The 25,699-nt window shown below is 45.2% G+C and overlaps 1 protein-coding gene across 1 annotated transcript in view; it reads left to right on the top strand.

Annotated features, from left to right (window-relative positions):
- Positions 1–9,071: 9,071 nt before the first annotated feature.
- B4GALNT1 (beta-1,4-N-acetyl-galactosaminyltransferase 1) overlaps positions 9,072–25,699 on the top strand; it is a 245,953-nt gene continuing 229,325 nt past the window's right edge. The window contains exon 1 of the mRNA XM_077297769.1: positions 9,072–9,208. The gene's annotated coding sequence lies outside the window, so the exon portion shown is untranslated. The remainder of the gene's footprint in view (positions 9,209–25,699) is intronic.

Here is a 25,699-nt window from a genome sequence, read left to right as displayed (position 1 = left end):
GCGTTTTAAAGCCATATACTACGAAGTGCTAAGAACTATATGTCTGTGATGGGTAACATGGCCTATAGTGGTTTATTCTGACTGTATAATAAACCACATGGACTGTTTAAGTGAAAAACCGTGCCTGTCTACGTTTATCCCGTTGTCAAGTGAGTATTCCCCAACCACTACTGATCGTGGCATCAGACAATGGACACCAGCCTTCTCTTCTGGGATGAGGTCTTTCGCCACCTGACCATCTAGGGACATTGGTCATCAAAGGAATCTTCTCTGCCAATTAACATCCTTGAGATAAGGGCCATTCTTCTGTCCCTCTGCCACTGGGAAAGGCTTCTCAGTGGTCTGACAATCTGAGTTCAGACGGACAATGCCATGGAGGTGGTATATGTCAATCACTAGGGAAGAACACAGAATTCTTTTTAATCGATGGCCAAGGTATCCAAGATTCTCCTCTGGGCAGAGGCAATGGTTCCAGCGATATCTGCAGTGCATATCCCCGGCGAGGACAATTGAGCTGTCGACTTTCTCAGCCGCCAGGGTCTCATGGCAGGAAAGGGGTCTCTGCATCAGGAATTCTTATATCAGATTTGCCTTTGATGTTGTACTTTGGATGTGGACCTCATGGCGTCCCGGCTGAACAGGAAGGTTCCATAGTTCGTTTCCAGGTTTCACATCCTCTCAAGGTGGGCGCCAACGCTCTGGCAATGCCCATGTCACAGTTTGTTCTTCCCTATCTGTTTCCTCCCCTCCCCCTTCTTCCCTGGCTGATGAAGAAGATCAAGGCGGAAGGGGTGCCGGTCCTTCTGATAGCACCAGATTGGCCCAGGAGGTCTTGGTTTGCAGAGATTGTCAATCTTCTTGCAGATGCCCACAGGAGGCTCCTAGACAGACCAGATCTTCTGTCCCAAGGACCGATCTGCCACCTGAATTCTTTATCGGTCGATTTAACAGCGTGGCTGTTAAAACAGCGGTTCTGAGAGCGTTCGGGTTTTAAGATCAGGTGATTCAGACCATAATCCAGGCTAGGAAGACGTTGTCATCCCAGGTCTATTATCAGACTTGGAGAGCCTATTTCAGCTGGTGTGAGTTTAATCACATCCCGCCTATGTCCTTTGATCCCTTCCATTCTGGCATTTCTCCAGGTGGAACTTGTCACTGGTCTTGCTCTTAGTTCGCTAAAGAGCCAGGTGTCAGTGCTTTCTATTCTTTTTCAAAAAAACTTATCTTCCTGACCTGAGGTCAGAACTTTTCTCCAAGGGGTAGCGCATGCTGTGCCCCCATTCTGGACACGCATGGATCCCTGGGACCTCAGCCTAGTCCTGGAGGCCCTTAGTTCTCCCTTTGAACCTCTCCGTAAGGTCTCTCTGTCTATTCTGTCTAGAAGGTGGTGTTTCTTGTGGCCATCACTTCCATCAGGCACGTCTCAGAATTGGCGGCTCTTTCCTGTCATCCCCTTTCCTGGTTCTCCACTAAGGCAAGGTGGTTTTGCGGCCTCTACCTTCTTTCCTTCCCAAGCTGATGTCCGCCTTTCACCTAAATGAGGATATTGTCCTCCCTTTCTTTTGCTCAGCTCCGACTCATCCTCTGGAGCGTTCTCTGAACAGGTTAGACCTGGGTAGGTCGGGTAGTTCTATCTGGCTAGGACCACCCCCTTTAGAAAGACAGACTCTCTCTTTGTCATTCCAGGGGATGCGCGTATAGGCTTGCCGGCTTTCAAGGCTATTGCTCGCTGGATTCGGATGGCAATTTTAGAGGCATACCGGGTTAAAAACAGACCACCTTCCCCTAGAATTAAGGCACACTCTACCCAGGCAGTGGGCGCCTCCCGGGTGGTACACCATAGGGCATCCGCAGGGGCAGAACTACCACGGTCGCAGGGGTCGCAGCTGCGACTGGGCCCGGAGAGCTTAGGGGCCCGCCCAGTCCAGCAAAGACTGGGTGGGACCCTAAGCACTGAGCTACAAAATTGTCCACCAGCCCTTTAAATCAGTGGGTGGCTTTAAATGCGGCTGCTGGCAGGTCCGCAATTCTCCGGCGGCAGCCTGCCGTATTGTGCCGGCTGCCGACCCTTTAACCCCCAAGTGCAGGGTAAGCAGCGTTCATTACAGAACGCTGCCTCTCCTGCATTGCAGCACAGGAATGATGTCATCGGGGTGGGCGGGGTTACCGGGTGGGCGGAGTTACTGCCCAATGCTCTCCTGTCCTGTCCCGACTCCCAAAATAGGAGCTGCTGCCCGACAGAGTCGACTTCAGAGCGATCTCTGTGCTGGCAGCTCTGTGCCTCTCTGCAGGTGATCTGTGCCCCTCAGCTCTATGCCACCCCCCACTGTTTGCCCTAATATGATCTGTGCCCCCCGCTGTGTGCCCCAATATGATCGCTGCCCCAGACGCTGAGTGCCCCAATATGATCCCTGTGCCCCACACTGAGTGCCCCAATATGATCTCTGTGCCCCCCCGCTGAGTGCCCTAATATGATCTCTGTGCCCCCCACTGTGTGCCCCTATATGATCTATGCCCCCCGCTGTATGCACCAATATGATCTCTGTGCCCCACACTGAGTGCCCCAATATGATCTCTGTGCCCCACGCTGAGTGCCCCAATATGATCTCTGTGCCCCCACTGTATGCACCAATATGATCTCTGTGCCCCCGCTGTATGCACCAATATGATCTCTGTGCCCCACGCTGAGTGCCCCAATATGATCTCTGTGCCCCACGCTGAGTGCTCGAATATGATCTCTGTGCCCCCGCTGTATGCACCAGTATGATCTCTGTGCCCCACGCTGAGTGCCCCAATATGATCTCTGTGCCCCACGCTGAGTGCCCCAATATGATCTCTGTGCCCCCCCGCTGTGTGCCCTAATATGATCTCTGTACCCCCGCTGTATGCACCTATATGATCTCTGTGCCCCCGCTGTATGCACCAATATGATCTCTGTGCCCCACGCTGAGTGCCCCAATATGATCTCTGTGCCCCGCTGTATGCACCAATATGATCTCTGTGCCCCCGCTGTATGCACCAATATGATCTCTGTGCCCCACGCTGAGTGCCCCAATATGATCTCTGTGCCCCCGCTGTATGCACCAATATGATCTCTGTGCCCCACGCTGAGAGCCCCAATATGATCTGTGCCCCCCGCTGTATGCACCAATATGATCTCTGTGCCCCGCTATATGCACCAATATGATCTGTGCCCCCCACTGTGTGCACCAATATGATCTCTGTGCCCCCCACTGTGTGCCCCAATATGATCTCTGCCCCCACGCTGTGTACCCCAATATGATCTTTGGCCCCCCCCCGCTGTATGCACCAATATGATCTCTGTGCCCCCCCCCACTGTGTGCCCCAATATGATCTGTGCCCCCCAGCTATGTGCCCCCTGTGATCTCTGTGCCCCCCAGCTATGTGCCCCCCGTGATCTCTGTTCCCCCTGTGATCTCTGTGCCCCCAGCTATGTGCCCCCTGTGATTTCTGTGCCCTTTGTGAGCGCGGCCTTCGTTCATGCTTGGGCGTGCGTCTGCAGCCCTGGTCAGTGCGGGAAAACAGGAGAGCGTGTGCACACCAGGGCCTGTGCAGAAGTGTGAAAAGGCCACACAGACACCTGAGCCTCACTCTGAACAACGCTCTCCTCACCAATCCCCGGCCGGCAAAAGCATTTTTACTCAAAGTCGGCAAAAGTTCAGTAAATCATGGTGTTTCCACTAATGCTTTTGTACTACTTTCGCTACGATAGTGGTGCTGTATGATGAGCGTAAGGGATAGGGGACGTGTTTGATGAGGTTACAGGGTGTGGAGGGGTAAAGGAGCATCTGAAGAGGTTACAGGAGCGGCACATGTTTTTTTTTTACTTTATGTGTGTTGATTCCGGCAGACAGGGTGCAGAAACCATCCACAATGTCATGACATAATGTCTTCTGTGATTGGTTGCCAAAGTCACATGTCCCTGGCCATAGAAAAAGTGGACATCTTGTTTTGCTGGTGCCAGTGCAGAATGCTGTAGATAAGCCCTGAAAGGCGGTGGCTGTGTCAATAATTTATTGAATTCTCTACTTGATGCAATTATACAAACAGAAACACCCCTACCCCAAAATGAATAAAGAACTCAGACCACTTCCTATAGTAAATCTAGACTAGAGCCCAAAATAAATTTAGACTTCAGAGTTGACCTTTAATTAAAAACTCCATTCTAAATGGCAGAAAATTAACTCAGACCTGGAACCAAACCCTTAAATAAATTCACACCTCACACCATAACCTAAAGTGAATTCAGATCCCATACCAAACCATGCCCAAAAATGAATTCAACCCAATTAAGAGACACTCCAACCTGATACTAGGCTAGCTCCTTCACAACATGTTGGAAGCGGATGTATGGAGCGGGCTCACGGTGTGAGCCTGCCCCATTCCTGGCAAGTGATGACCGTGTGTTACAGCCAGGACCTGCCGTTAACAATCGTGTGTTAGGCTACGTTCACATTAGCGTTGTGCGCCGCAGCGTCGCCGCATGCGTCATGCGCCCCTATATTTAACATGGGGACGCATGGACATGCGTTGTGCTGCGTTTTGTGACACATGCGTCTTTTTGGGCGCACGCGTCAGGGCGCAGAGGACGCAGCAAGTTGCATTTTTTTTGCGTCCAAAATCATGCAAAAAAAGGACACATGCGTCACAAAACAATGCGTTTTGCATGCGTTCTGCATGCGTTGTGTGTTGCATCGCCGATGCGTCGCCGACGCAACACACAACAACGCAAATGTGAACGTAGCCTTACGTGGAGCTCCACCCGTGATTTTTAACCTGTTAAATGCCTCTGTCACAGCAGCATTTTACACACTTTGGCTCGGGGGCGTGTCATTCTATGCGCCCATCGGCGCACCTGTGACGTGACCGTGGGTCGCCGATGGGTTGCTATTAGTGATGAGCGAGCCTGTGGCCGGGCTTCAAAGGAGACCGTGATTTCTGCTATAGGCAGCAATGATGAGGCATTGCTGTGTATAGCACAAGTGCTCGGTCAATTGCAGCTTCAAGTCCACTAAGTGAACTATTAAGATCAGGGAAAAGGAAAAAAATAAGTTTAAAAAAATTAATAAAATAAACATTAAAATATCACCCCCCTTTTCACCATTATATATATATATATATATATATATATATATATATATAAAAAAAACACATATGTGGTACTGATGCATTCAGAAAAGTACACTCTATCAAAATCTAATATATAAAGCTGAATGTGTGTGTGTGTGTGTATGTATGTGTGTATGTCCGGGATTGGCATCTGCACCATCGCAGCTACAGCCACAAAGTTTTGCACAGTCACACGTCTGGACCCTGAGAGCGTCATAGGCTATGTTGTGAGGCGATATTTTAACCCCGCGCGTTCCAATTCACCAAACAATTTTGCCCCTATCTACATAATGGGGAAAAGGTGAAAGGAAAAGTGTTGGAGGCAAATTGACAGCTGCCAGATGTGAACAAGGGGGACTTAAAGAATGAAAGCGATGACGCCAAAGAGTATATACCGTACAGTTGCTAAGGTGGGGCCCCGACATGGGATACTCACCACACACCGGGATATGAACACACACACAAAATGCGCCACACACTACCACGTGCTTGGACACGTATATCACCCTCAGCACACATTTCACCACACATACACCAACCTCGCCACATAAAAGTCGAAGCACAAAAGTCTCCGCGCAAAACTCACCACATGCAAAACTCGACACATGCAAAACTAGGCTCACGTAAAACTCGCCACACGTGCAAAACTCACCTCATGGAAAACTCGCCACACGCAAAACTTGCACACGCGGAAAAATTGCCACATGTGCAAAAGTTTAAACACATGCAAAAGTTGCCTCACACAAAACTTGCACATACTCAAAACGCACCACACATAAAACTCGCCACGCGCAAAACTCGCCATGCGCAAAACTTGCTGCACATAACTTGCTACACTAACCTGTCACATGCAACTCGACACACAAAAAGTTGCTACACGCCTGTTGCCACACAAAACTCATCTCACAAAAGTCGCTACATGCATGTAGCCACATGCAACTCAACACACACAATGTGACACATGAAACTCACCCTAAAACACACACAAGTCTGCTATTATCCTTCAAAAATAAAAATCTGATTAATAAGCAAACTACAAGAGCAACAAATGCACCATATAGGAAATACGGCAGCTGTCAGTCACATGACCTGTCTATTATGTGTATGTGTGAGCTAATATATACTGCCAGGGGGAGGGCTTCCTGTTGGCTGGGGATTTATCAGGCTGCCAATTTAGCTTACAAATGCTGAGGTAAAAATGCTGAGCAAATAACGTGTGAACGAGGTCTAATACAGGAGGAGATGACACACAGATATATACTATATACAGGAGGAGATGACACACAGGTATATACTATATACAGGGGAGATGACACACACACATATATACTATATACAGGGGAGATGACACACAGGTATATACTATATACAGGAGGAGATGACATCCAAGTGTATACTATATACAGGAGGAGATGACACACACATATATACTATATACAGGGGAGATGACACACAGGTATATACTATATACAGGAGGAGATGACACACTGGTATATACTATATACAGGGGAGATGACATACAGGTACATACTATATACAGGGGAGATGACACACAGGAATATACTATCAGGCTGCCAATTTAGCTTACAAATGCTGAGGTAAAAATACTGAGCAAATAACGTGTGAACGAGGTCTAATACAGGAGGAGATGACACACAGATATATACTATATACAGGAGGAGATGACATACAGGTGTATACTATATACAGGAGGAGATGACACACACACATATATACTATATACAAGGGAGATGACACACAGGTATATACTATATACAGGAGGAGATGACACACTGGTATATACTATATACAGGGGAGATGACATACAGGTACATACTATATACAGGGGAGATGACACACATGAATATACTATATACAGGAGGAGATGACACACAGGTATATACTATATACAGGAGGAGATGACACACAGGTATATACTATATACAGGGGAGATGACACATGTATATACTATATACAGGAGGAGATGACACACAGATATATACTATATACAGGAGCAGATGACACACAGGTATATACTATATACAGGAGGAGATGACACACAGGTATATACTATATACAGGAGGAGATGACATACAGGTACATACTATATACAGGAGGAGATGACACACAGGTATATACTATATACAGGAGCAGATGACACACAGGTATATACTACATACAGGAGGAGATGACTTACAGGTATATACTATATAGAGGAGGAGATGACACACGTATATACTACTGTATATACAGGAGGAGATGACATACAGGTATATACTATATAAAAGAGGAGATGACACATAGGTATATAGAGGAGGAGATGACTTACAGCAGGTATATACTATATACAGGGGAGATGACATACAGGTATATACTATATACAGATGACATACAGGTATATACTATATATAGGAGGAGATGACATACAGGTATATAGTATATACATAAGAGATGACATACAGGTATATACTATATACAGGAGGAGATGACACATAGGTATATACAATATACAGGAGGAGATGACATACAGCAGGTATATACTATTTACAGGGGAGATGACATACAGGTATATACTATATACAGGAGATGATATACAGGTGTATACTATATAAGGGAGATGACAAACATGTATATACTGAGGGGAAAATGAGAGTTGTGAGGTGAAAATGAGGGGTGTGAGGTGAAAATGAAAAGGTGTGAGTGCAAAATGAGAGGAGTGAGGGAAAATAGTGGAGTGATCAGAAAATGACAGATGTGAGGTCGAAATGACAAATGTTAGGGGGGAATGAGAGGAGTGAGGGGGAAAATAAGAGAAGTGAGGGGGAAAATGAGAGGTGTAAGGGAGAAAATGAGAGATGTGAGGGGGAAAATGAGAGGCGTGATGGGAAAATAAGAGAAGTGAAGTGCTATAAATAACCACAGATATTTACTATGCCCAGGCAACGCTGGGCTCTTCAGCTAGTATAATATAATTAACACTATTGGTAAACACTGTAAATGAAAAATATTCAAGAACGCCAAAGTAACGTGTTTTGGTCACTGCAATATCACAAAAAAGACTGTAACCAGCAATCAAAACATCACATATATCCCAAAATGGGATCAATAAAAACTTTGCCTCAACCCACAAAAAAAAGCTTTCACATGGCTCCATGTACTGAAAAATGAAAACGTCACAGGTCTCGGAAAATGATGACACAACTGCAAAACATTTCTTTTGCAAACTTCAGATTTTTCTTTAGCAATGAAATAATAATAAAAAAAAATGGATGTTTGGTATCGCCGTAATGGTGCTGATGAGAAGAATCGTGTTATCGTTTTATATACGCCATAAAAATGATTTCTAAAAACAATGTCAGAATTGTATTATTTTCACAGTTTCTCGCCACGTAGCTTTTTTTTTACCTTTTCCAGTACACAATGTGATAAAATGAATGATGTCATTCAACTGTTCAACTAGTTCTTCAACAAAAAAAGTCCTCAACGGAAAATTAAAGGAGTTATTGCTCTGGCAAGAAGGGGAGGGAAAAATGGTAACGCAAAAATGGAAACTGGCCGCGTGGTGAAGGGACTAGACCCCCAAATTAGTAATTTATGTGTTAGTTCAGACCTCCAGCAATTTCTGCTCCTGATTCTCCAGTGTTCACCTCCAGGCACCCCGCCACACAGTGCAATGAGGAAGGACACAGCCAACATGTGTAAAGAGCATGGTGTTTGTGACTGCTGCCCAGCACCACTCCTTCTATTTACAGCTATGCAATGGTTCTCTGGAATGATCACCTGCGGAGATGATGTAGATCTCAGGGTTTACAGTCTCATCTACTGATCCTAAATGGTTAATGATTGCACAAGGCCCATGCGGCTTGTTGTACCCAGGAGGACCGGTCTCCCTGCCTTGTCGAGGGCGCACACCTCCCTCCTGACAGCCGGCAATTATGCCTGCAGTTCACACTGTGTCCTGAGGAGGCACTCGAGCTGCAGCTGAGAATAATGAGAAGCTTTGCTACAATACTGCAGGAGGAAGGCAGATGCGACAGAGATAATCTCGGGGGTCGCAGCAAGCGTCTTCAGGACGGAGGTAAGGACATATATGTACCAGGAGCCTTGTCTGCAGATTATAGACTGGGGGTGTAGAGGAGATGCGACCATTGTGAGCTGCCACTGACAGCTGACTCCATTGTCTGTGCCGGGGGCTTGTGAGGCAGAGCTGTCATGTCCACAGCCCAGGATGCTGCACTGCGACTTCCATTATTCCAGTCTCCTTGATGGCGATTTCTATCCTGAGGTCTGTGCTGTCTGGGTGGAATCAGCTAATCCTGAGCAATCCCTGTAGGTGCAGTGTGCTGGATTATCAGGGCTCAGCCCTCCATGGTCTCAGCATGCATCGGATACAGTGTAGCCATTAGAAAGGGACTGGAGGGATCGATACTAGGATGTTTCTATACCCAGGCTGGGTGCACCCTCCTATCTCCCCAGGGGGGCTCACTAGATCATTTCCTTGTCTCTTATTTCACACTGATTTACATGTCACTTTCCTGACCTTGAATGGAAAATCCAGCAGCACCAGGGTCAGGATAGATCTCCTGGCTCCTCTGCTCCAAAACTACAGAACCGCCAATTCCTTCTAATCCTAAATGAAAAACATATAGGAAATGGTCATTTAGCGTCTTACATTGGTATTAAGAGACGACTCGGACGACAAATCACGGAAATATGTTTAGAAATGTTTGAAGGCGTGCAGAAAATCACCTTACAGATCATCAGCGAAGGTCCAGATAATCCAATGGTTGTATAGTAAAATAGATGATTGTATGGCAGGTCCATGGGCGCAGAGGTCGTGTTGGCATTGTGGCACATGGCGCTGTACTTGGGACGTGTGGTGTCTATTAGCTATGCCCATTATTCTATGCATCAAATGTTTTGTCTTGATGAGAGAAAGGACATGGAGGAATTATGGTAGCGCTGACTACTTCTTATCAGCATTTTCCATAAAAAGCCATGTGAATATGAACAGAAGCAGTCGCAGAACAGTCACTTCTTTATACCTGATTGCAACCACATCAACCGAGGACATGAACAGCCAAAAGAGTGTATCCCACGCAGGAAATCAGTTCAAATTGCCTTTATTTAGGTAGAAGTGGCATAATAAAAATAATTAATAAATAAGTACGCGTATTTAAGACAGGGGAAAAGGATAAAAACATTTTTTTCTATAAATAAAATATATATCACAATCAGATATAAAATGGTGACCCCAATATATTCATTGCAGACTATATACCCATTTTGTGTATCACACAGAATATAAAAAAGAAAAAAGTGGATAAAAATCAATGTGAGTAAATAGTAACAAGATATATAAGGTGCAATATTAATAAATCACTCACTTCAAAATTATACACTATTAATTGAAAACAATGCCCCAAAAAAGCCTGTGCAGTGCAGTGTCCCCTGACGAAGGAAGGTATTCCGAAACGCGCGTCGGGGTGCGCGGTGACGGGACGTGGTGGCCCTAAAAGGTATGTTGCAGATATTTACATTTCCCCCATGGGTGTTTACATTTTTTGCACTTTGAACTTTATAAGCAATATTGTTGTGTCCGCAGGCTTGGTTATATCCTGTGGTCTTACATATTATTTATTTTGCCCTTACACTGCACAGGCTTTTTGGGGGCATTGTTTTCAATTAATAGTGTATAATTTTGAAGTGAGTGATTTTTTTTTAATCCTTTTCCTCTGTCTTAAATACGCGTACTTATTTATTAATTATTTTTATTATGCCACTTCTACCTACATAAAGGCAATTTAAACTGATTTCCTGCGTGGGATACACTCCTTTGGCTGTTCATGTCCTCGGTTGATGTGGTTGGTCTCTTATCTTAGTGTTTAGTCACTGCTTCTCACAGAACACCATTACTACTATAATTCGGATAAATATATAAATATATACATATAAAGAATCTTTATTATTCTTGGTGTGTCTGAGTTTTAACGTTTATACCTGATTGTACGCATTATGTTGGTTGGATTCATCACTTAAAGGAGAATAAAGAAAAAATATATATTTATATATATATATATATATATATATATATATATATATATATATATATAAAAAAAAAACATATTCACCTTACTGTTACCACATTAGTCCCCCACCTATATTCGTCGTCTTTTGCCAAGGATGTCTTGGCGTGTAGAACAGAGGAACAGAGACAGGTGGGGCCCTTGGTCTACGCAGTGTTACAAAAGGAGCAGAAGGCATTGATAAGTTGTTTTTCTTTTTTTGTTATTATTTTTAGAGCATTCTAGTTCTTGTTTTATTTTGGCCATGTCCACACCTTCAGTATTTGGTCAGTATTTTACATCAGTATTTGTACGACAAAACTAGGAGTGGAACAATCAGAGGAAAAGTATAATAGAAACATTTGCACCACTTCTGTATTTATCACCCACTCCTGGTTTTGGCTTAGAAATACTGAGGTAAAATACTGACCAAATACTGTAGGTATGAACGTGGTGTTTTTTTTTCAATTCAGGAGTGGAAGCCCCCATTAACCCCTGGAATTTCTTGTGTGAGTTTTCAGTGCCATTGTACTTGGTATATCTAATACACACCTTGCGCCTAAAAATCGTTTTCGTACATAGGGTATGTTCACACCATGCAGACTAGTTAGGCCGCAGTCCCGCATAGCAGTCAGCATGCAGTTAGAGCCCGGCTGAACTGAGTCTGCCACGCATCTACTTCATAGGAGTCGGAGCATTTGACCGCTGTATCATTAAAAATTAAGTAATACGTGTAATTTATACGTTAATTGCAAATGACTTGCTTATTTTTTAATAGCTCCACGTTTTTTTTCATAGATTGTAACCGCTGCGTGTTAAGTATAACCTTCGCATTTTCGCTCCTCATTGTCACTTGCAGCTTTTTTTTCTTTAGAGGAAGGGCTTATTCACATGTCAGTATTTGGTCAGTATTTTGCATCAGTTCTTGTATCCCAAAACCAGAAGTGGAACCTACAGAAGAAAACTAGAATTGAAAGATTGACTCCTGTTCTGTGTTTTGGAAGCACTCCTGGATTTGGCATACAAATACTGATGAAATACTGATAAAAAAATTCTGATCTGTGAATAAAGCCTTACTCTGATACGCACTATAAAATATCTAAGTACATGAATTCATATATTTTTTTATGCGTTTGCTTATGTAGCGCTATCATATTCCATAGCGCTTTACGGACATTATCTTCACTGTCCCCATTGGGGCTCACAATCTATATTCCCCATCAGTATGTCTTTGGAGTGTGGGAGGAAACCGGAGAACCCGGAGGAAACCCACACAAACCCGAGGAGAACATGCAAACTCCTTGCAGATGTTGCATCTTATGTATCGTGGATAATATCTTTGTCTGTAGCCAGTGCTGTATCCAGCAGAGCAGCAGGTGTCCATCTGTGGCTTATTTGCTCTGCAAGGCTGTCAGCGTTTTGTTTGTGTGCTTTTATTATTTATCTCAGTGAATTATTATTATTATTATTATTATTATTATTTATTTATATAGCACCATTAATTCCATGGTGCTGCACATGAGAAAGGGGTTACATACAGGGTTATAGATATCATTTACAGTAAACAGGTTTACAGTGACAGACTGGTACAGAGGGGAGAGGACCCTGTCCTTGCGGACTTACATTCTATTACAGTGAATCTGTAAATGAAAGACTACAGTCTGGTTCTGACCAGCAGATTGTGCACATATGGGACTCAAAACTCTGGTATTAAGAAAACCACGCCAGAAAGAGCAGCGTTAATGTAGGTTTTGTTTTGCTCATTTTTATTGCTGTCTGTTTTATGTGGGATTCCATGTAAGTCTATGACGATTTGACTCGTCGTTTAGGCCTCATTACATGTCTGTATAAAACATGTTTGTGTAAAACCAGTACCGGTGCCGTTTGTGTCATTCGTGGTGCCAGAAAGCTACGGACATGTCCCTGCGTGTTTTCCACAGACACAGGGTCCATGTAAAACACCGATATGTGCATAGCACCACAGGTTATGATGGGTACGTGTGGTATCCGTGAAAAAAACCTATAGCACACGTACCTCTGTGAGCGGTGATGTCACTAAGGTAAAGCAGTTCACAGGCCGGCTCACACAGAGCTTACCGTGAGAACTGCTGCCTGTGACCTGCAGTAATCGTAATTACGTCACTGCTCGTCACTTAAGCCAGAAATTTATCATGGTACTCTACTGGCGTGGTGAGCGGTCACGTTACTGATGTCACCGCAAACCACACTATCCGGATGTGGCAGAGTTGGGGATCATCGTGGGACCTCATCATTATGGATTAATGGTAAACAGGTGAGGATTACTGTGATTTTTTTTTGTTTTTATTTTTAGGTTAAAAAATGGGTAAAAGCGAAGTGATTTGTGCAATTAAAGGACTTTACTAGGTCTGTGAATTAATTAATTATAACTACAGGGTTAGTAATGGGGGTACCTGATAAGACGCCTCTCCATTACTAACCCCTGGGCTTGATGTCAGCAGACATAAAACAGGTGACATTATAAAACCATTATCCCGCTTGGAAACGCACCAGGGCCAGCAGAAAAAGCCGAGGCTAAGCGCCAAAATTGGCACATCTAATGGATGCGCCATTTCTGGGGCAGCTAACGGCTGGTGTTACTAGTTTGGGAGGGGATCAATATCCATGGCCCCTTCCCAGCCTATTAAAATCAGCCCACAGCTGTCTGATTAGTTGCTATTTATTAATAATAGGGGGGACCTCACGTCATTTTTTTGTGTCCTCCTTTTTAATAACCAGTAGAGGCCAAGTAGACAGCTGAGAGCTGATATTAATATCCTGGGAAGCTCCATGTATATTACCCCCTTCCCAGGCTATTAAGACCAGCTTTCAGCTGTCTGCTTTCCCTCAGCTGGTTATTAAAAATAAGGGGGACCATATGCTATTGTTTTCTTTTATGTATTAATTTATTAGCCAATTACAAGTACACAAAACTAAGCACGCAAAGCACTGATTATATATCTCACTGACATATTACTATCTATCTATGACTATTTTGTTAGTTAGAAAGCTAGCCTGAAATGACATAGAGAATTACTGTGTATAAAAGCTGATGTTAAAATCACATTGCATATGGATTGGACACGCATGTCATACGAATGTTATACCGATGGTACGTGAGAAAAATTGCATTGTACTCGCATGACACTTACTTGACACTCGTCCTAATTTTCAGGAACAATATCGTAGCAATTTTTTTTTATGCAGATGAGTGTGAACCCTTACGCTGGAAACAGATGAGCGTAAGGCATCCAATGCAAGAGCATCGGATGCGACATGCTAATGACCCTCAGCTCCTGCTAATTTCTCCGTCTCCTTCATTACCTGTCTCGGCATATATCGGACTGCACTGAGATAACATCCGAATGCAGTCCAATATTTGACACGTACCCATAAACTTGTATGGATGCGAGTAAGCCGAGTCTCGTTGCCAAATCGCAGCATGCTGCAATTGTTTTCCCATGACGAATCGGCAAGAGAAAATAATCGCAGATGTGAGCTGCCGCATAGAGTAACACTGGGCAGGGTGCTATCCGATAAAACATTGCCTGGCACTCGGCCATGTTATACACTTGTGTGAGCGAGGCCTAATTGTAGCTTCTACCTACTGTAAGATTGAGCTTACTGCATGTGTTGGGGGGACGCTCGCTTAGCAACGGGACTCAGTGACACAGGCACGTTTTTTCACTTAAACACAGTCTATTTCGTTTATTATAGCATCATAAACCGGGTTATGCACAGTTCGTTACAAACTCCATAGAACACAACAGGCACCAACCAGTGACATTAAGTTGCAGCTTTGACTCAGGCTGGTTTCACATTTGCGTTCCCCTGATCTGCGGACGGCTGCGGACTTCCTCCATGAAGTCCCGCCCTCGGCCGCACCTCCGCCGCTAGCTCCGCCTACTTCTGCATGCAGCCCGCATGCGACCTGCGTACCTATCTTTAACATTAGGTACGCAGGTCGTGCGGCTGTATGCGGAGGCTGCCGCATGCGTCATTTCAGGGCTGTGAGACATTCTGGATCTGCCTGGGAACAAGATCACCTGCAGGCAGTGGCGTAACTTGAAACTCATGGGCCCCAATGCGAAAGCTCCAATGGGGCCCCCAAATATTTTAAATCTTTAATAGCAATAGTCTTTTTCTATAGGCCAAAGGGACTTTTAGGGCCCCCTAGGCTCCAGTGGCCAGGTGCGATTGCATCCCCTGCACCTGTTGTAGTTACGCCCCTGCCTGCAGGTCTAAATCTACACCTGAATTGACTTATCATCATGAAGTGACACAGTATCCCATAATCTGTATTGTACCTACAGTATACCAAGTGACAGCCTCAAAATCTTAATGATTTAGAGGTGATCTGCAAAGAGGAGTGGACCAAAATTCCTCCTGACATGTGCGCAAACCTCATCATCAACTACAAAAAAAGTCTGACTGCTGTGCTTGCCAACAAGGGTTTTGCCACCAAGCATTAAGTCTTGTTTGCTAGAGGGATAAAATACTTATTTCTCACTGCAAAATGCAAATAAATTTATATAATATATACAGTATGATTTTCTGGATTTTATTTTTGATATTCTAGCTCTCAATGTTAAAATTAACCTACCCTTAAAATTATTGACTGTCCATGTCTTTGTCAGTGGGCAAACTTATAAAATCAGCAATGGATCAAATAGTTATTTCCCTAACTGTATGTAAATCCTGAGAAAATAAGGAATTTTGTGGAAATATATAATGTGTATAATTAGAGTTGAGCCAAAAAATAAGCAGGTTCCTGTTTGAGCTCCTGTATCGGTAGTCCATGGCTGCTGGTCCGCAACCCTAAGAACCATCTCCTACCCACCAGCATCTCCAACTCCTCTTCTGATTAGTAGACCTGGAGTGACATCATTGTTATAGCGTAACGCACGCACAATGTTGCACTAGGTCTACTAATCAGAAGAGGAGTCGGAAATGCTGACTGGTAAGTGGAAGTTCCCTGGGCTCTGGCCCAGTAGCCACGGATTACAAATGTAGCTGCTAGACCGGGGTCCTGTGAATATCTCTATAGGTATTGTTTGTGTGGCATACTATTATGTGTTTGATGTTCTATTTATCTGCCCTAGTTTTTACTAGTTTTGACCCTCAGCTTCCTCTTTGTCACCAAGTTTTGATAACGAATGCATAAACATGTAAGTGGAATAGGAAGTAAACAGGTTTTACCAAGTAAATTCATCATTATTATAGCGCTATTAATTCTGCAGCACTTTACAAACATTATCATCACCGTCCACATTTGAACTAACAATCTAAATCCCCTATCAGTATGTCTTTGTAGTGTGGCAGAATACACATGCCAACGCCAAGTTGCTCCTTGCAGATGTTGTCCTTGGTGGGATTTGAAACCAGCACCCCATCGCTGCAAAGCAGCAGTCCTAACCACTGAGCCACCGTGCTGCCTGTAATGTATCTCATCTCTATACAGAGAAAATAATATCTAGCAGCACTGGTCAGAATCAATAATTTGGGTGTAAGCTATATATACAGTGCTGAGCATAAATGAGTACACCCCTTTTAAAAGTAATATTTTAATACATCACTGAATACAAGAACAATTTTCCTAATTTTGACAAGACTGAGGTTCATAGAACTTTTTTTTTAAACCATAAAATGGAAGTAAGGTTAATAATATACCTTTCATTACAAAATGTTCAGTTTTACTCAAAGTAGTTGATAAAAAAAGGAACACACTCCACATCAAAAACTACTACATCTAGAATTTTGTATGACCTCCAGGATTTTTAAGGACAGCACCATGTCTTTTAGGCATGGAAGGAATTAAGAAGTTGGTGACATATTGCAACATCTAGATTTTTCCATTCTTCAAGAATGACCTCTTTTAAAGCCTGAATGCTGGATGTAGAGTGATGTTCCTCTTGTCTCTTCAGAATTCCCCATAGGTGGTCAATCGGGTTCAGATCAGGAGACATATTTGACCACTGAATCACTTTCACTCTGTTCTTCTTCAGAAATTCAACAGATGTGTGTTTTGGATAATTGTAATGTTGGAAAAGTACATGAAAATGAAAATATCCAGCTCAGGAGATAAAAATCAAAAGTCTTTATGTGGACAAATTAAAAATAAGCTGCTTGACAAGCCGGTGCGTACCGGAGGAAGGAATGTCTTGAGTAACTGGATGCGTTTCGAACACATGTGGTGTTCTTAGGAAACTGAGGACTAAAAACACAACACGTGTTCGAAACGCGTCCAGTTACTTAAGACATTCCTTCCTCCGGTATGCATCGGCATGTCAAGCAGCTTATTTTTAATTTGTCCAAATAAAGACTTTTGATTTTTATCTCCTGAGCTGGATATTTTCGTTTTCGTGTACCAGTACCTGGCGTCAAGCAGAGACATTTTCCCTGCTCGGACAAATTCTCATGGGCTGTGAGAATATCATCACAAGGGTGAGCTAAATCATCTTCTCCTTTTTGCTATGTTGGAAAAGTGCACATTTTCTAAGGGCACGGAGTGATGGAGCATTTTGTCTTTAAATATAGAGCAATACATCTGTGAATTCATGATACTATCAAAGAAACACAGCTCCCCAACACCAGCAGCCCTCACGTAGCCCCACATAAGGACACTGTCACCACCATGTTTCACTGTAGGCACCGTGCCTTTAGAAAAATTAATTTAGAAATATGCATGTTGCCTACAGTGTCACATGGTGGTTGCAGTGTCCTTATATTGTGTCCATAGGCAACAATGAAGCATGGTGGAGGTTCCTTGCAAGTTTGGTGCTGCATTTGAGCAAATGAAGTTAGGGATTTTGTCAGGATTAATGGTGTCCTCACTGCTGACATCTACAGGCAGATGCTTGTCCATCATGAGGTTTCATAAGGGAAGCATATGTGGCTCAGTGGTTAGCACTGCGGCCTTGCAGCACTGGAGTCCTGGGTTCAAATCCCACCCAGGACAACATCTACAAGGAGTTTGAATGTTCTCCCCGTGTTTGCGTGGGTTTCCTCTGGGTACTCCGGTTTCCTCCCACATTCCAAAGACATACTGAGGATATTTAGGATTGTGAGCCCCATCAGGGACAGCGATGATAATGTGTGCAAACTGTGAAGCGCTGCAGAATATGTTAGCACTATATAAATAAAAGATTATTATTATTATTTATTCTTCAGGACAATGACCTTAAACATACAGCAGGCTTGCTACATAAAGGTTTTAGTAGTGCCACATGCTAAAATATAAGGTTAAATTTAAAGACATTCTGTAATTTAATTTATGAGTATAGATTCACTAAAGGTTCACCATGAGAATCACTTACCATATATACTCGTGTATAAGCCGAGATTTCCAGCACATTTCTTTGCCCCCCTCGGCTTATACATGAGTCATGGTACAGAAAGCAGGTGGAGGAGCGGGGAGCCGGCGGCTGTAGCATAGTGACAGCTGCAGCTTCCAGAAGACATCAATACTCACCCTCCGTTGCAGCATCTCCATCCCTGCATCTCTGTCCCGGCGCCGGCAGCTCTTTCCTGTTCCTGTGCTCAGAGGTCAGGTGGTACCACTCATTAAGGTAATGAATATGCATGCCACTCCACTCCCATAGGCGTGGAGCACATATTCATGACCTTAATGAGCGGTACCACCTGACCGCTCGGCACAGGAAGAAGCTGCCGCGCCGGGACAATGGAGATGCAGGGACGTTCAGCGACGGCGCGAGGAGGGTGAGTATGACAGGGGAGGACGGGGGAAGACGCCGAGCCATGCATACAAGGGGGAGGACGGAGGAACCCAGCCATGTATACAAGATGGGACAGGGGAGCCAATCATACAAGATGGGATGGGGGGGAGCCATGCATACAAGATGGGATGGGGGAGCCGAGCCATGCATACAAGATGGAACGGGGGAACCATGCATACAACGAGGGGATTGGGGGAGCCATGCATACAACAGGGGGAGCCACACAGAGCAGGACAGGATGGGGGGAGCCACGCTTACCGGGATAGGAATGAGGGGACAATACATACCCGGCTTATACTCAAGTCAGTAAGCTTACCCAGTTTTCCGTGGCAAAATTAGGTGCCTCGTCTTATACTCGGGTCGACTTATACTCGAGTATATACAGTATCTTGTGTCTTTATGCTCTTGTCTTTAATGATTTCTATTATTTAGAGTATTATACATAGGATATAAACATATTCTAAATCTAAACACTTGACTGGTTCTGTCTGAAATATTTTATAGGATATCTTTAGATAGTTGCACATTTTTAGCTGCAGATTTCCCACTTTTCAAATGGATTAAACCCTCTAAAACGGCTCCCAAGACTGAGAGGCTGCTATTGAAATCCAACAGTATTTATGGCTGGGAGAATATAGCGATTTTGGTCTCGTAATATGAGGAATGTAATATTGCATTATGGCATTTCATCTAATGATTGGTATTGCGATTTTTGGTCACAAATCACATGTAGATTTGCCTTTTATAAAGCACAATGTTAGTCATATATACAGCTCTGGCAAAAATTAAGAGACCACTACAAAATGTTCAGTTTGTCTGATTTTTGTCTTAATAGGTATATTTTTGAGTAAAATGTACATTTTTTTAGTCTATAAACTTCTGACAACATGTCTCTGAAGTTCCAAGCAATACATTTTGTTTGTTTGTTTTTCTGAAAAGGAGAAATGGTTCAAATTAAAAAACAAACAAACAGTGGTTTCAGACCTCAAGTAATGCAAATAAAACAAGTTCATAATCATTTAGAAACAACAATACTAAATTTTTAACTCAGGAAGAGTTCAGATATCAATATTTTGTGGAATAACCATGATTTTTAATCACAGCTTTCATGCGTCTTGTCATGCTTTCCACCAGTCTTTCACATGAAGCTATAGCGGTTGGATACGATTAAAACTTAGCCTTTAATAAATCACCATAAAAAATAGACTAATGATAAATAACTAACAAAAAAAGAGAAGGGGGGAAAAACCAGGGACCAGTGATAAATTGTGCCCTGAACCCAACACAGGATAGGAAGACTGATAAACATAAACATAAACACACAATGTTTAAAAATTGACTGCACTGTTAGTCTGAAGGTCATGTGACCAGCCGTGGCCAAGAAGGTTACAAATAATCCTAAAAGACGGGGAGGTCACACCTCAATTGCTTATTTCTGCAATGATATGGTGCCCTATGAACTCATTAGGGTCAATAAATCACCATATATGTTAGGCAGAAAAAGGATATAGGCATTAGTCGCTGTTATTGTGTTTATCACAGAGACAATGCACACCACCAGCGGTTTTTAAATACAACAAAATAGTGCCAGTCAATAAATGTTAGCAGCACGTCACTGCAGCTTCAATATGCAAAGAAAAACAACAGCGCATCATACCCTAAACCACATACATAAGGGAACCCCTGCTTCCTCATTTAAATACTGATGAGCGTTCCAATTGTGGTTAGTGTACAGATTTTTTTCATTTATCCAAAAAGACACATACTAGAGGTGCTCTATCAAAGCACTAATATGTGAGATATGCGCCAAACAAGCCGTGACAATGGACAGCGTCTCCCGGTCTCGGTCTAGCCTCACTGTCTGACACTTCTGCTTCGGAGGATGAAATATCTGTCTCTGTTCTACGTGGAAACTTACTGGTGGAGAAGGAGTATGCTTTGTTTTCTTTAAATTTTTGAAGGGCTCTTATAAAAAATTTATGTTTTTTGTCCTTCAAGTGATACTGGAATCTCTCCACAGAATTCTGTAGTTGTGTCTCCTTCTTGGAGAAATCAGGTTCTGATGAAATTTTTTTTGTAATCTCTACTTGTTCCTTTACAGAATCATTCAAAGCATTCAAATTTTGTTTTTCCTCTTCCAACAGAAGTCTCATTAGTCTCAGTGAGCTATCAGTAGCCTCTTTTTCCCACTTTGTCAACAACCCTGGATTTTTGTACCGATACCCTGGTGCTAAGGTGATTCTTAAGTGTCTAGGGACGATTCCTGCTTTGATATAATTATCCAAAGTCTGTACCTCCCACCAAGACGCTATTTGATCTTTGTATGTCTTAGTGAGCTCTTTGAAAGCTGCAAAAATTAATTGCTTCACCTAAAGAATATTTCATCCTAGAATAGTTGTTACTTCAGTATATATGGCACTTGACAGATCCTGAACGTTTTTTCTGCACGTCGGAAAATTGGTCAGCGACGGGTCCTGCGCTGCCCATCGTTGGCTATAATGGAAGCCTATGGACGCAGGATCTGTCGCTGACCGTCAAACACAGGAATCCAGTGACGTATCCTGTTTTTTCATTCTGAGCATGCCTGGAAGGATTTTCTAGTCGGGGGAAAAAAAATCTCTCTCTCCAGCTCTCCAGAAACTTATACCTGAAAATGCAGGCAGGAACTCCTTCGACGCATCCGTCATAACACTGGATGCGTTGCACATGTTTTCCACTATTTTAACATCTGTCGATACGTCGCTTTACTGCATTATGACGCACCCCGATCGATGGAAGTGTGAAAGAAGCCTAAGATAAAGAGGGGTGTATTTTGGCACCCATCCAGGTTTGACTTTTGTGGTTAATATTTACTTCCATAATTTTATGGATCCATTGAGTTACAGGAAATATTTAACTTGCTGCGACTTGTAACACGTCCTTTCGAAATATCTCTTTACACCTTATCCAATTTGTAATTAGCTTTATTATACAATATCCTACAAAGTGGATGTGATTTTGTGAAAACTGCGCCCACTGTGCGTCTAAAGACGCTGCTGAACTGTGAGGTTTTTGTGCTTTTTTTATCTAGACGAGAGGCTTCTATATGGAGCCTGGTCAGAAGAGCTAGTACAAGAGGAACTCGGCACTCTTTTAGGATGCAATTTATTGTGTTCAATGATTAAGTCGTGTATGAAAAAAATTAGTTTTGCTGTCATTGACCTTCATCAGACATACACTATGAGAAACAACAACAATGATAAATTGATGAACTCCGCTACTATTTATACTCATGGGGGTGAGCAGGCAGGCACAACTCCCGTCACACATACTTCTGGCTGCGTCCTCACATTGGTAAGACCAAATCTGTTCCGTATGTGCTTTCTCCGTATGCTTCTTCACTCTTATCATCACTTATCCGTATGCTTCTTCACTCTTATCATCACTATATGCAGCAGATCTCTTTCCATACAGCAGCACTTTTTCCTAGAAAATGTTTTGGTCATGATTCTGGATATAATTCCACAGCTTTGATAAACAATGAGTCAATTCCCATATAAATGCACTTTATTCTTACATAGAAACTTTCTATTGATGCCTTCTCTTTCCTTCTAAACATTGGAACTGTGAATATTGGATTGCTTGCTGGCTCTTTTTGTCATTCATGTTGCTATAGACTATGTTATATCTAAATGTTTGGCACATTTTTGATGATCAAGGTAATCTAATGATCTCTTTACCTAACGATTTCTTTAAATGTCAACTTTAAAAAAAAAATTCTGTATTCGGTTATGTGTCTTTTTTTCTGTTTGAATACGCAGGTTGTGTCTTGGAAACCAACTCTAAATTTGCTTTAAAATAGCTAGATTGATTAAGCTTCTTTAGTATGAACTGTATGCATTTTTTGTAAAAGTGATTGTTATATCTTATTTTCCTTTTTTTGTTTCATCTTTTTGTTCATTAATTTATGTTTGTTGTTGTTTCTCATAGTGTATGTTTGAGGAAGGTCAAATGGGACCGTAACGTGATTATTTCATATACAACTTATACATTGACTACAACAAATTACATCATAAAAATAGTGCCGGATTCTTCTTGTATTATATTCTGGATTGGGACCCTATGTGTGCCTACCACTAGGAGTGCTGTCCTTCCCATATTGTCTACACAGGTCCATGCTAAAGATGAATATTTGATGTACTAGATGGCAGCCCGATTCTAAAGAATCGGGAGTCTAGAATCCATATATACTTTATTTATTTAAATGTAAGAATAATACAATTAATAAATAATAGTAAGAAAGAACAAAAAATGGCTGCACTCACCAGCTCTTGACAATTCTTGTTATTTAAGGTACAGTTACACAGGATCCATGAACATGCTTATGAGGGGAGTGATGAAAGACATCAGACAACAACTTTGCGTGTTGTGGCAAATGCCACAACAACGGTTCTTTGCTTAAGAACAATAATGTAAATAATAAATAATATGTATCAATAACTATGTATATTGGTATGTACTATGACATTTTAAAATATTTCATTATTATGTGGAAAAGCTCTTAGTACCATACTGGCGCATACTTGTGTGCCCATCAGGTATTTTCACAGTAAAATTTTCACAGGTGGGGCCCCTCGTCCTCCAATTTGGTGGGCGGGGACCCTCGGCCTCCAATTTGGTGGGCGGGGACCCTCGGCCTCCAATTTGGTGGGCGGGGACCCTCGGCCTCCGATTTGGTGGGCGGGGACCCTCGGCCTCCGATTTGGTGGGTGGGGACTCTCGGCCTCCGATTTGGTGGGCGGGGACCCTCGGCCTCCGATTTGGTGGGCGGGGACCCTCGGCCTCCGATTTGGTGGGCAGGGACCCTCGGCCTCCGATTTGGTGGTCGGGGACCCTCGGCCTCCGCTTTGGTGGGCGGGGCCCCTCGGCCTCCGATTTGGTGGGCGGGGTCCCTCTGCCTCCGATTTGGTGTGCGGGGACCCTCGGCCTCCGCTTTGGTGGGCGGGGCCCCTCGGCCTTCGATTTGGTGGGCGGGGCCTCTCGGCCTCCGATTTGGTTGGTGTGGACCCTCGGCCTCCGATTTGGCGGGCGGGGCCCATCGGCCTCCGATGTGGTGGGCGGGGCTCCTCGGCCTCCGATTTGGTGGGCGGGGACCCCCGGCCTCTGATTTGGTGGGCGGGGCCCCTTGGCCTCTGATTTGGTGGGCGGGGCCGGGACCCTCGGCCTCCGATTTGGTGGGCAGGGCCCCTCGGCCTCCAATTTGGTTGGTGGGGCCCCTCGGCCTCCGATTTGGTTGGCGGGGCCCCTCGGCCTCCGATTTGGTGGGCGGGGACCCTCGGCCTCCCATTTGGTGGGCGGGGCCCCTCGGCCTCCCATTTGGTGGGCGGGGACCCTCGACCTCCGATTTGATGGGCGGGGACCCTCGGCCTCCCATTTGGTGGGCGGGGACCCTCGGCCTCCGATTTAGTGGGCGGGGACCCTCGGCCTCCGATTTGTTGGGTGGGGACCCTCGGCCTCCGATTTGGTGGGCGGGGCCCCTCGGCCTCCGATGTGGTGGGCGGGGCCCCTCGGCCTCCGCTTTGGTGGGCGGGGCCGGGCCCCTCGGCCTCCGCTTTGGTGGGCGGGGCCGCTCGGCCTTCGATTTGGTGGGCGGGGCTCCTCGGCCTCCGATTTGGTTGGCGGGGCCCCTCGGCCTCCGATTTGGTTGGCGGGGCCCCTCGGCCTCCGATTTGGTGGGCGGGGACTCTCGGCCTCCGATTTGGTGGGCGGGGACCCTCGGCCTCCGATTTGGTGGGCGGGGACCCTCGGCCTCCGATTTGGTGGGCAGGGACCCTCAGCCTCCGATTTGGTGGTCGGGGACCCTCGGCCTCCGCTTTGGTGGGCGGGGCCCCTCGGCCTCCGATTTGGTGGGCTGGGTCCCTCTGCCTCCGATTTGGTGTGCGGGGACCCTCGGCCTCCGCTTTGGTGGGCGGGGCCCCTCAGCCTTCGATTTGGTGGGCGGGGCCCCTCGGCCTCCGATTTGGTTGGTGTGGATCCTCGGCCTCTGATTTGGTGGGCGGGGACCCTCGGCCTCCGATTTGGTGGGCGGGGACCCTCGGCCTCCGATTTGGTGGGCGGGGACCCTCGGCCTCCGATTTGGTGGGCGGGGACCCTCGGCCTCCGATTTGGTGGGCGGGGACCCTCGGCCTCCGATGTGGTGGTCGGGGCCCCTCGGCCTCCGCTTTGGTGGGCGGGGCCGGGCCCCTCGGCCTCCGCTTTGGTGGGCGGGGCCGCTCGGCCTTAGATTTGTTGGGCGGGGCTCCTCGGCCTCCGATTTGGTTGGCGGGGCCCCTCGGCCTCCGATTTGGTTGGCGGGGCCCCTTATCCTCCGATTTGGTGGGCGGGGACCCTCGGCCTCCGATTTGGTGGGCGGGGCCCCTCGGCCTCCAATTTGGTTGGCGGGGCCCCTCGGCCTCCGATTTGGTGGGCGGGGACCCTCGGCCTCCGATTTGGTGGGCGGGGACCCTCGGCCTCCGATTTGGTTGGCGGGGCCCCTCGGCCTCTGATTTGGTGGGCGGGGCCCCTCCGATTTGGTGGGCGGGGACCCTCGGCCTGCGATTTGGTGGGCGGGGACCCTCGGCCTCCAATTTGGTGGGCGGGGACCCTCGGCCTCCGATTTGGTGGGCGGGGACCCTCGGCCTCCGATTTGTTGGGTGGGGACCCTCGGCCTCCGATTTGGTGGGCAGGGCCCCTCGGCCTCCGATGTGGTGGGCGGGGACCCTCGGCCTCCGA

The sequence above is a fragment of the Ranitomeya variabilis genome, chromosome 3 (assembly GCF_051348905.1).
Source record: "Ranitomeya variabilis isolate aRanVar5 chromosome 3, aRanVar5.hap1, whole genome shotgun sequence".
Lineage (NCBI taxonomy): Eukaryota > Metazoa > Chordata > Amphibia > Anura > Dendrobatidae > Ranitomeya > Ranitomeya variabilis.
Note: the sequence above shows the minus strand (reverse complement) of the source record. Positions and strands in the feature narration are given on the sequence as shown.